The sequence below is a fragment of the Aulostomus chinensis genome, chromosome 1 (assembly GCF_037954235.1).
Source record: "Aulostomus chinensis isolate RoL2024-O1b breed Wild chromosome 1, RoL_Achi_v1.0, whole genome shotgun sequence".
NCBI classification, from domain to species: Eukaryota; Metazoa; Chordata; class Actinopteri; order Syngnathiformes; family Aulostomidae; genus Aulostomus; species Aulostomus chinensis.
The window spans coordinates 40,484,425-40,494,834 of NC_141320.1; the positions used below are offsets into that span (position 1 = coordinate 40,484,425).

Sequence of the window (10,410 nt, forward strand, 5' to 3'; positions counted from 1 at the left end):
GTTTAATTTGGTGGCTGGATTTCTATGATTGTTTGTTTACTTCACGGTGTCTATTTGAGTTTCCTCAGTCTAGGTTCTCATTTGATCTTGGTTCAGCCTATTTATGAGTTTTAGTTCTACGTTCCCTCTTCCTGTTGGGTTGTTTCACCGGCTCTATCCAAGCTTGAACTCCCTTTCAACAACCCACTCATGGAACACCGATTTGGCACACAATCAGGAAACGTGAACAAAACAAAGTTATAAAAATAAAACTCAGGGCCAAAGTATTTCAATTTACAAGTCAATCTCACAAATCAATGATCAGAGTCTCTCCCGTTCATCACCAGTCTTTTCGTTAAGTCCGTTATCAGTCCAAAAGAAATTCAAGGTGTCTCTGTGAAACCTGTCAGTTCTGTCCTACCACAATCCCACCGTCAGGGTCAGTGTCACCTGGGTGGGTGAGGTTTGCAGCGCCATTTTCCACTCCGACTGTCTCTCTCCTGTGGGTGGCTCGCCATCTTTTCTCCACAGCGTCAGGTGTGTTCGCACACCAGTGATCCCGCCTCCAAAACCTGGCCAAATCCTCGTTCACAACACAATCAACACAATCCAGAATCATGGACAGCAGTTGAGTCCAGTGTCTTCTCAAAAAATGAAGGGACCAAGGAGAAGACCTCAAAAGAGTCTGCTTTGTTTACTCTTTCCTCTCTCATTCTCGAGTCGTCCGTCTGCTTTAGTTTACTTTATTTATATTTGTACAGCACTTTTCATTCAGAGACTGCAACACAAAGTGCTTCACAGAACTGAGAGAAAACAGGCAACGTTTAATAAAATATAAAACAATACAATAAATACATGTTAAGAACCCGGCCTTCCCAACCCACATGACCACATACATGCACACACCACCCCCCCACACACACACAAATACACACACACACACACACACACACACACACACACATACACACACACACACACATACACACAACCACACACACACACACACACACACACATACACACACGCATACACACAACCACACACTGACTGTCAGTAGGAACATGGCAGGGCACTGAAAATCCTAGTGAGGAAAGACCACCTATGGGCGCCATCCTCACCAGGAGGTGCCACAGCCCACAACCACAGGGAGCGCCGCCACCCAGACCCCCCCGACCCGGACAGACCAGGTACACTCCACATATAATGCAGAGCCCCCCAGCTCTCTGGGCCTGGACGACGCCCCCGCAGGCGGACCAGACACACCTCCCAGTGTGGAGGGCCCCCACCAGGAAACACTGGAGCTAAAAACTAAAAGACTAAAAGAAGGTTGAATAGGAAAGAACAGAAATTACAATGATATTAAAATATCAGAATGACATAAAATATAAATAAAATCTAAAAGTTTAAGAGCTAATAAAAAAGTAGAATAAAATAATTAAAAGACTAAAGTAACAATAAGATATCGTGATAAAATGAAAGGATAAGAGAGACTAAGTCAGTTAAAAGCTAAGCTAAAAAGGGGAGTCTTGAGCCTCCTTTTAAAAACATCAACAGTCTCTGTGGTCCTCATGTTCTCTGGCAGGCTGTTCCAGAACTTTGGGCCATAACGGCTGGATGCAGCCTCCCCGCGGGTTTTAGTTCTGACTCTTGGAACGACTAGAAGGCCGGTGCCAGAGGACCTCAGGGTCTGCGAAGGTTGATATGACAAAAGCAGTTCAGATAAATAAGGTGGGCCAAGACCATTAAGACACTTAAACTGGTGACCTGTTCAGGGTGAACCCTGCCTCTCACCAAATGTCACCCCCCCATAACCTTTAACAAATCAGTGGTACAGAAAATGGATGGAGTGACTGATTCACTGCAGAGGCACAGTGATGTTATTAATGGAGGAGTCTTTTCATTAAAGACTGAAGCTCCATACAAGACAGAGTCTGTAGACAAGAACATCACAACCTGGGAAGCTTTCACTTCTTTGGACAGACAGCTTTGATTTCAGGTTCTACCTCTGTAAAATTGAAAGTAAAGTAAATTGAGCACCTGTGAAGGTAAAACTGATGATGTCATGACTTGTTCAGTCCTCCAACGTTAAAGTCCAACAAGCTTTTGATTGGCTCTGATTCTCTGTGGCAAAATCCTACAAGAGGAAACAGAAAATCTTGAGGTTGTCTCACTTTTTTTAAAGAAACTCTGCATAGGACAGTGATAGGAGGCTTGTTTCCTTGATGAAAGAGACTGGTGCTCTCATCTTCTTCAACATTGACTTGTTCTACCAGGACAAGAGAATCTGAGCTTGGATGTCATTTAGCAGTCAAAGGCTTGTTAAACTGGTCAACATCAGCTGGTGTTCACTCTGATGATGTAGCGATGGTCTGGATTCTTCCTTCTGGAGCACCAAGCTGCTGGGAAGAAGCCTGATGATGTCAGAGTTGTGTTCAGTGGCTCCTGCTGGGTCCATTTCTGACAAATGGGCTCCAAAGAGTTCAGCTGTTTCAAAGGCTCACAGAAAGCAGCACATCATGGTGGTCAGGAGACGAGGTGGCCGAGTGGTTAAGGTGATGGACTGCTGATCCATTGAGCTCTGCAGGTGTGGGTTCCAATCCCATCCTCGTCGTAGGAGACTTTGGTTTCTGCTCCTAGATTACGGAATGACTGTGAGGCTTTTAACTGACACAGATACCAGTTGAGTCAACTTCCCTTTCACATCCTGACCAAAACAACTCTGACACCCAGAGCTCACATGTGTCAATCACCTCCGGAGAAGGTCCCGCCCCCTTAGAGCCATAAATTCTCCCATCAGTGAAGAAAACTGAAGACGCCTCTTGGATGAGAGCTGAAGCGTCTTCTAGAAACCTGAAACAGTCCACTTGGAACGTTTAAATCATTCTACAATCCTACAGTTTCATTGAGCTTTTGTCCAAAGCCACGTTCATGTATCACATGTATATAATATATATGTGACACTCTTTCATCTACTCATGAACCAAAAATACAGTCTAATACCAGTAAATTTGTGCAGAAGAAAACGTTATTTGTGCTGCTTCTTTATTTATTTATTTACTTTAGTTAGTATTTTTTAATGTGTTTTCTTTCAAGTCACATTTTGTCCATGAACTTCATAATCAGAGTCACCATCTCATCACATGACTAAAGTCTGGGTTCTGTAGTGGTGGTAAAATATCCTTCCATGCCCCTCACTAGTTTGCACACAGAAAAGCATATTTTACTGGTTTCAGACCTCTTAGCTTGTTCGCTCTCTTAAACCAGCTGAGGCAGCTTTCATTGTGTGATTGTTGTCGTCGTCTTCCACTTACTCCTTACTAGTAAGGGTCGCGGGGGGGCTGGAGCCTATCCCAGCATCTACGGGCGAGAGGTGGGGTTCAACCTGGACAGGTCGCCAGTCCATCACAGGGCCAACATACAGAGACAAACAACCATTCGCACTCACATTCATACCTATAGTCAATTTAGAGTATCAATCAGCCTCGTCCCCAAATTGTATGTCTTCGGACGGTGGGAGGAAGCTGGAGTACCAGAGAGAACCCATGCAGGCACGGGGAGAACATGGAGACTCACACAGAAAGATACTGCGCCCGAGCCGGGACCAGATTGATGGAAATCAAGTGTCTAAGTTCTGTTAGCAGCCATGAAGTTGATCTGGTTGGCACTGGTATTTGTTCTTGCTGCAGCTCAGGAGTGATTCAGGAGAAGAGTTTCAGAACAGCCAAGGTTGGGGACTGGAATTTTAGAATTTCCCCTGGAACCAGACAACCTTGGAGGGTAAAACCTCCAATCCTAGCCACTCAGATGCAGCAGCAGAAGAAGCTGTCATCCACCCTGACAGTCAGAGCATCAAGTCAAGAAAACATCACCATCTTGTAGTTCCAAACCTTCACCTGTCAGATTCAGCTACTTCTGATTGTGGGACTTTAAATTTGAACACCATGGAATTTGGACAAGGAGTTTTCCTTCAAGTCCAAACATCATCGTCCAGCCTCCAACCAGAGGTCCATCAGTTATCATGGAGCCACAGGTGGAGTCTGGATTCTTTTCTGGAATGAGACGGCAATGACAGTCCTGCCAAGTGACATCACTGACATGACAGGATGACTTCAGTCACGTGACAGGATGACTTCAGTCACGTGACTGGATGACTTCAGTCACGTGACTGGATGACAGTGTAGATGCCAATGTAGAGGTTGGGGAAATCGTCTCTGAGAATCCAGCTTGAACCCACAGCCTCCTTGTTTTCCAAAAACCCAAACAGCGACCATCAGTCTCCCTCCAATCCTGTTCTTGGGTAAACAACAAAAACAGAGTAAAAGTCTCTGGCAACATATTTGTTTCCTGTAGGGTTTCTTCATGTATGTGTGGTGTACCTGCTCTCCCAGAGGACTGCCATCTTTGTTCTGTGGGCTGACATGTTTTAGTGTCAGCACAGGTCATAGCGCTGAGACTGAACTCTCATTCTCCTCCAAGTATTATTTCCACCTCACACTCCTGCATATATTCAAGTGAACAGGGAACACAAATTTATGCTCAACTTCTCCTGTGTATTCATCCACAGTCACTAAACAACAACCAAACCAAACAAAAGGGGTTTGCTAGCATGGCGATCAGCTGTAGTTCACCATCTTATCCAGGTCACATGACTCAGGAGTAGCGTGGCCATCTGGCAACCAAAGGGTGGCTGGTTTGATCCTCACTTTCTCCAGTGACCATGTCAAAGTGTCCTTGAGTAAGAGACTGAACCCCTAAATACTTCTGATGAGTAGGTTGGCTCCTTGCATGGCAGCCTTCAGCATCAGTGTGTGAGTGTGTGTGAATGAGAGGACATTGTTCAGCTCCTTGAGTGCTGCTGAGGTAGAAAGGCTCTGTACAAACTGAGTCCTTTTACCATTTCTTTCCTGCTTCTAGCAGCGCTGTCGTCACTTCCTGTGACCGTGGAGGGAAGGGGTCCCCCTTCAGAATAAGTTTTATATCATTGTTACTTCCTCTTCAACATGCCTTTAGCAGACCAACTCAGAGAGCAGCACAGTGAGGTAGTGTGGCCGAGCGGTCTAAGGTGCTGAATTAAGGCTCCAGTCTCTGAGGAGGTGTGGGTTCAAATCCCACCACTGCCATCATGTCCCAGGTCACTGGAGAGGTGTGGCAGGTCTCTTACTGCCTCTTCTCTCTCTTCCACTGACGTCTTCAAACCTGTGACCAAAAGAAGAACCCTCCTCTGAGTGCACAGACCTGAGCACCACTGCTCTGACTACCAGGTTACCTCCTGGTTATCATGGTGAGGTAGTCAGTTGTTCCTTTGTTTTATGACAGAGGCCTCATTGTGAATTAAATAATTTTAATTCTTTACTTGAAGTTTCACGCTGTTTCGACTGAAAAAGGTGAGTTCCTGGAGAAGATCTTCTAGGGGTCCAGGTTAAAGCGGTGCCCCAGCTGGCACCAGGCGCTGACCCAGGTCCTGCATGGGAGATACTGTCAGTTCTGTTCTGCCCTGCTCACAACCACAGGCTGGTGTTGAGGCCTGCAGCAACCAGGGCCCCAGTCACCAAGAGTATAAAGGCTGGTCATTGTGGCAGTGGGAGGAGTCAAAATGAAGACAGACCAATGTGAGCAAGACGTTCCTGGAGAAGTCAGAAGAACTTGACCATGTTTCCTACAGTACCCAGGAGGCCTGGGAGTTGTTGAAGGAAGCTCCAAAAGCAAAGAGCAGACAGCAGGATATCAAAAGAAAAGATCCAGACACTAAAACTACAAGTAGAAACAAGAAGAAATACTAAAAGCTTTGGAAAGATACTACAAGGTTGGATATACATTGTTATATACACTACTATTCTCATTGACTTCTAAAGAGGGACAGGAAACATTAGAATGTGGATCAGATCAGCTGATTTCAGTGCTGAGTCCATCCCTCCATCCACTTTCTATTCTATCATTTAAGGGTCATGGGGGGGGGGGGGGCGATCCCAGGTGACGTTGTTCAAGAGGCAGGGTTCACCCTGGACAGGTCACCAGTCCATCAGGAGAAATGAGGTGGACGGTATCATGCAACCTAAACTAAAACATTAGTCAGAGCAAATTCAGAGTAAAGCAAGAGTCTCCAGATCAAAGTCAGAATTCCTGATGATGTCATCAGGGCTTTGACAGTAGCTAGAATTCTGTCTTTGATCTCAGGAGGACATGAAAGAAACCCAATTGAGGAAAGTAGAGGAGAACATTCAGCTTCATTAGAAACACTTGAACTGTTGAACAGTAGAATTTGTTTGAAACAGTTTACAACACTGAGTGACAGGATTGAAGAGGGAAGGTTTTTCTACTTAAAATTTAATTCTAACTTTAAACTGGAGATGAACATTTTTAGTAGTTCATATTCTAACATACAGAGGAAGTCATGTCATTCCCTTTTTAAAAAAAGAAAAAACATGTGAAGCTCCTCCCCCCAGCTCTGGACAGACAGACATGAGAGTGGCAAGGAAGCAAAGAAGTGTTGTGCTCCTCTCCAGTGCTCTGGTGTTGTTGTGTTCTTCTCAGCTCCATCATGTAGACCTGCTGGCACTGGGCGCTGGTGGAAGTTTGCAGCTCTCACTGGAAAGTCCTGAGGCTCCTCCCACTCTGAAGCAGGCAGTTGCTCCCAGCCAGCCCACACTTTCACTCTCTGGTGTAGGAGTGAAGAACAAAATCAGAATCAAGAACCATCTCTCTTTCATTGGGGCTCCTTTCTCCTCTTTCTGATCCAGAAATTCAACAGCTTCTATCATTGATTTGACAGGAAATGTTGATGACACACTGGGATTTTTGTTCTCCTGCTGTCACTGTCAAGTGCAGCTTAACATGAGAGGTAGCAAGATCATTCATGTGTTCATGTTTCCAGCAGACAAGGAGGGAACCTGGGAGGACTTCAGTGACTTTGATCACTGGTTCTCACTTCATCTTCTTAGTGTAAAGTTTAAAGCGAGCTGGCCAGGAGTTGAACCTAGAATCTTCTGATCCGTAGTCAGACGCGTTATCCATTGCGCCACCAGCCCTGTGAAGAAGCTGCTGTGTTCATGTGTGCTTGCTGTTACAAGAAATCCCAACAAGGTAGTGGCATTTTCAGGGGACACAATGGTGCAGTGGTCAGCACTGTGGCCTCCCAGCAAGAAGGTTCAGCTCTCCTCCTATTTGGTTGCTAGGAACCTGAATCAGTCCTCAGTGGAGCGGTGCTGCTGAGGCTGAGTGAGGCTGAGTGAGGGACTGAGCAGGACCCAGCAGGTCCAAGCAGGTTCAGGCAAACTCCCCTCGGTCCACCAACATCAAAGCAGAGGAACAGAGTTCATCTAACAAAATGATTCATATCATCTCCTCTTGGAATGTTCTGGAACTACAAGTACACTTAAAATGGCTGACTTATGACAACAGAAGGAACTTTGAAGTAGATTTGATTCATTTAAGTCAGTGACAGTCATTTTTTCAAGAATTTAGTAACTTGATTGTTTTACTAAGATGAGCTTTAATGTTATACCATTGAAAAAAGACCTTCATATATTTATGATGACATCACCAATAGGAGCCTTCCCAGTCTGTCAGGTGGTAGAATTCAGTCAGCACCAATGACATCAGAGTCAGAGTTCAGAGATCAAACACAGACATTAAAGTCTCACATTAAAGTCTCTCTTATTAAAAAAATTAAAGTGTTATATCTTTGAAAATATACTGCAATACATTAAATATTATATTTCCATGAATGGTAACCTCGTTCTTATATTCTTTAATATACTGCAATAGTAATGGACCCTCTATGACACTGTAGTGATGAATCTATCAAGGAGTAAAAATGATTATAATCAGAGAATTTTGAAGTCAAGTTTGAGATCAGTTTGATCCTCTCTCTCTCTCTCTGTCTCCTCCCTCTCTCTCTCTGTCTCCCCCCTCTCTCCCTCTCTCTCTCTGTCTCCCCCCTCCCCCCCCCCCTCTCTGCCCCCCCCCCCTCTCTCTCAGGAGCTTTTAAATGAATATTTTAATAAAACAGAACAGGAGACTGAAGAGTGATCACTCAAACCCACAGGCTGAATGGGACATCTTTTAAAAATATTGAACCACTGAGTAAAACCATAGAAGCGCTCCTGTCTAGTCGGTGCTAACAAGTTAGCTGTTGAGTGAGTCCAGCTGTGCTGTCTAGGAATCCTGGTCAAAAGCCTCCACTCATCAAACAGCTGGTGTGTTGGTGGATCTGTGGATCCTGCTGGAAGAAGCAGGGTGGAGCTCTGAATGGTTCCTGTCTCAAAGAGCTTCTCTGTGCAGCTCCCATCAGCTCCTAAAAACAGGAAACCAGCAGATTCACTGTTGAACAGTGGCATTAAAATGTCTCAAAAGCTGTCCTGTCCACCATTTGTTGGTGCAAAGACATTTAAAAACACCAGTTGAACATTTTCCAAAGTTGCTCTCACCGTCTTTCAAACACCTGGAATGATTTCCTTCCAAACCAAAAGAAACTGGTAAAAAAAACAACAACAAAAACCTCCTGGAGAATCAAACTCCACCCTCTGCTCCAACTGGACTTGGGACTTCAAATGACCCCCATTAAAAGCCTGCCTGCATCCCCATTCACTGACTGTTGTGCTGTGGGTCTCCTGGACAAACATGGCAGGGATCCTCTTGATCTCCAGGAGTTTAAAAGAGCAGCTCTTTTAAAATGGGTTCTGGCTCCATTCAGGTTTAGAGAGCTGAGACTAAAATCACACATGAATGAAAGAGGGAACCCAAGAAAACAAGTCAGCATGAAAGAGGAGCAGATTTTAAAACTCCTCATCATTTCCACCTCCAGGAGTGAAGCCTCCTGGGACCCAAGAGGCTCCAGCTGGCAGAGCTCTCACTGGTTTCTCCACCACCTCGCTAACCTGAGCTGGAGCATCTGAGAACCAAACAGTGACCCCCTTCACTCCAGAGCCGACTCCACAAACTCTGAGCCCCCACTTTACCCACAGCCAGCAGGCCTCCTCAACACTGCATGACACACGACGACTAAATTGAAGACTGAAGCGTCTCATCCAGAGATCTGTCACATGAGTCTGCTGTGGAGGGTCAGTCTGTCCGTCCACATTCAGATCATTAACGCAGCGACTCCTAAGCACCAGTAGAGCCTGTTCATCGTCCCTGGGTGGGCTCGAACCACCAGCCTCTCGGTTAACAGCCGAGCGCGCTGACCGATTGCGCCACAGAGACTCTGAGGCACCTGCTTTTCATGAAGAGTTTTCAGGCTAAATTCAGTGTGTGAGGTCCACACTGCACATTTGAGGGACCATGAAGGACAGAGGAGAGTCTGACTGTCATGGTGAAAGCCTTCAGCACTAGAACTGAAACAGCCCCACCATCTTAACCCCCCCAGACCAAACAGGCTTCATCAGAAACAGACCCCCCTCCTAGAACATCCAGAGATCATCAGTCTGATTAATAGAACATGGCAAACAATCAAGAACTTGTTATTGTTTGATCAGAAGCTGAAACAATGTTTCTATGTTTGTCTGTTCTGGTCTGAATGAAAGAGGAGGTTTTCTTGGTCATGTGACGTGGATGAGAGTTCAACTAGAACTTCCTGCTTCAACAGGATTTTAGTTTGTTGGGATTTTGACAAAGACACCAACCAAACCTCTGAGTGGTGCAGATGTCTGCTGCCTCCTCAGAGCAGACTGGAGCTCAGCCTCACTCACCTGTGGGAGCCCCAGCAGAGCCACCGTGTGATGGAGCTTCAGTTTAGGCTCCAAGGTCCTGGATTGAATTGGTGTTTTGTGTGTTTTTAGGCCTCCTGGCACCGATGAATGAATGAACCATTGTTCCAGAGGGAGCTGGTGTCAGGTCAGTCCCTGTTTCTACAAGACCTCCTGCTGCAGAGCCAAACTGGGAAACATCCATCCATCCATTTTCGTCCACTTATCCATTTTTGGGTTTTGTGTGTGTGTGTGTGTGTGTTTGTGGGGGGGGGGGGGGGGGGGGGCTTGAGCCTGTCATTGTGAAACGTTTGAAATTCAGCTTCCTGTTCTTGTCACAATCCTGCTCTCCTAAATCAAGGACTGTTCAGTCAATGGTAGTGCAGAGTGGCGCAGAGGAAGCGTGCTGGGCCCAGAACCCAGAGATCGATGGATCAAAACCATCCTCTGCTAAAAGAAGAAAAATAAAATGAACCTGCATCTTTAGAAATGTGTGTCTGTTAAAAAGAGGTTCATAAGGATTTTTTCTTCCTCCAGAATCACCAACCATTGTGAGAGTTAACAACAGTCCACTTTCTGACTGAAGCAAAAGTAGACTTCAAAAGGTTTTTCTGATTCAACATAGCAGCTAAATTTCCATTTCTCCACTGATTATTTGTTAAGGTTCATGGGGGGGTGGAGCCTATCCCAGCAGCCTTCAGGTGAGAGGCGGGGTTCACCCTGGACAGGTCACAAGTCCATCACA

The 10,410-nt window shown here is 45.6% G+C and overlaps 2 non-coding genes across 2 annotated transcripts; both read right to left on the reverse strand.

The window, feature by feature from the left end:
• Positions 1 to 6,934: 6,934 nt before the first annotated feature.
• On the reverse strand, positions 6,935 to 7,007 carry trnar-acg (transfer RNA arginine (anticodon ACG)). The gene has a single exon. It is a non-coding gene; the product is annotated as a tRNA-Arg (tRNA).
• Positions 7,008 to 9,109: 2,102 nt separating this feature from the next.
• On the reverse strand, positions 9,110 to 9,183 carry trnan-guu (transfer RNA asparagine (anticodon GUU)). The gene has a single exon. It is a non-coding gene; the product is annotated as a tRNA-Asn (tRNA).
• Positions 9,184 to 10,410: the final 1,227 nt, after the last annotated feature.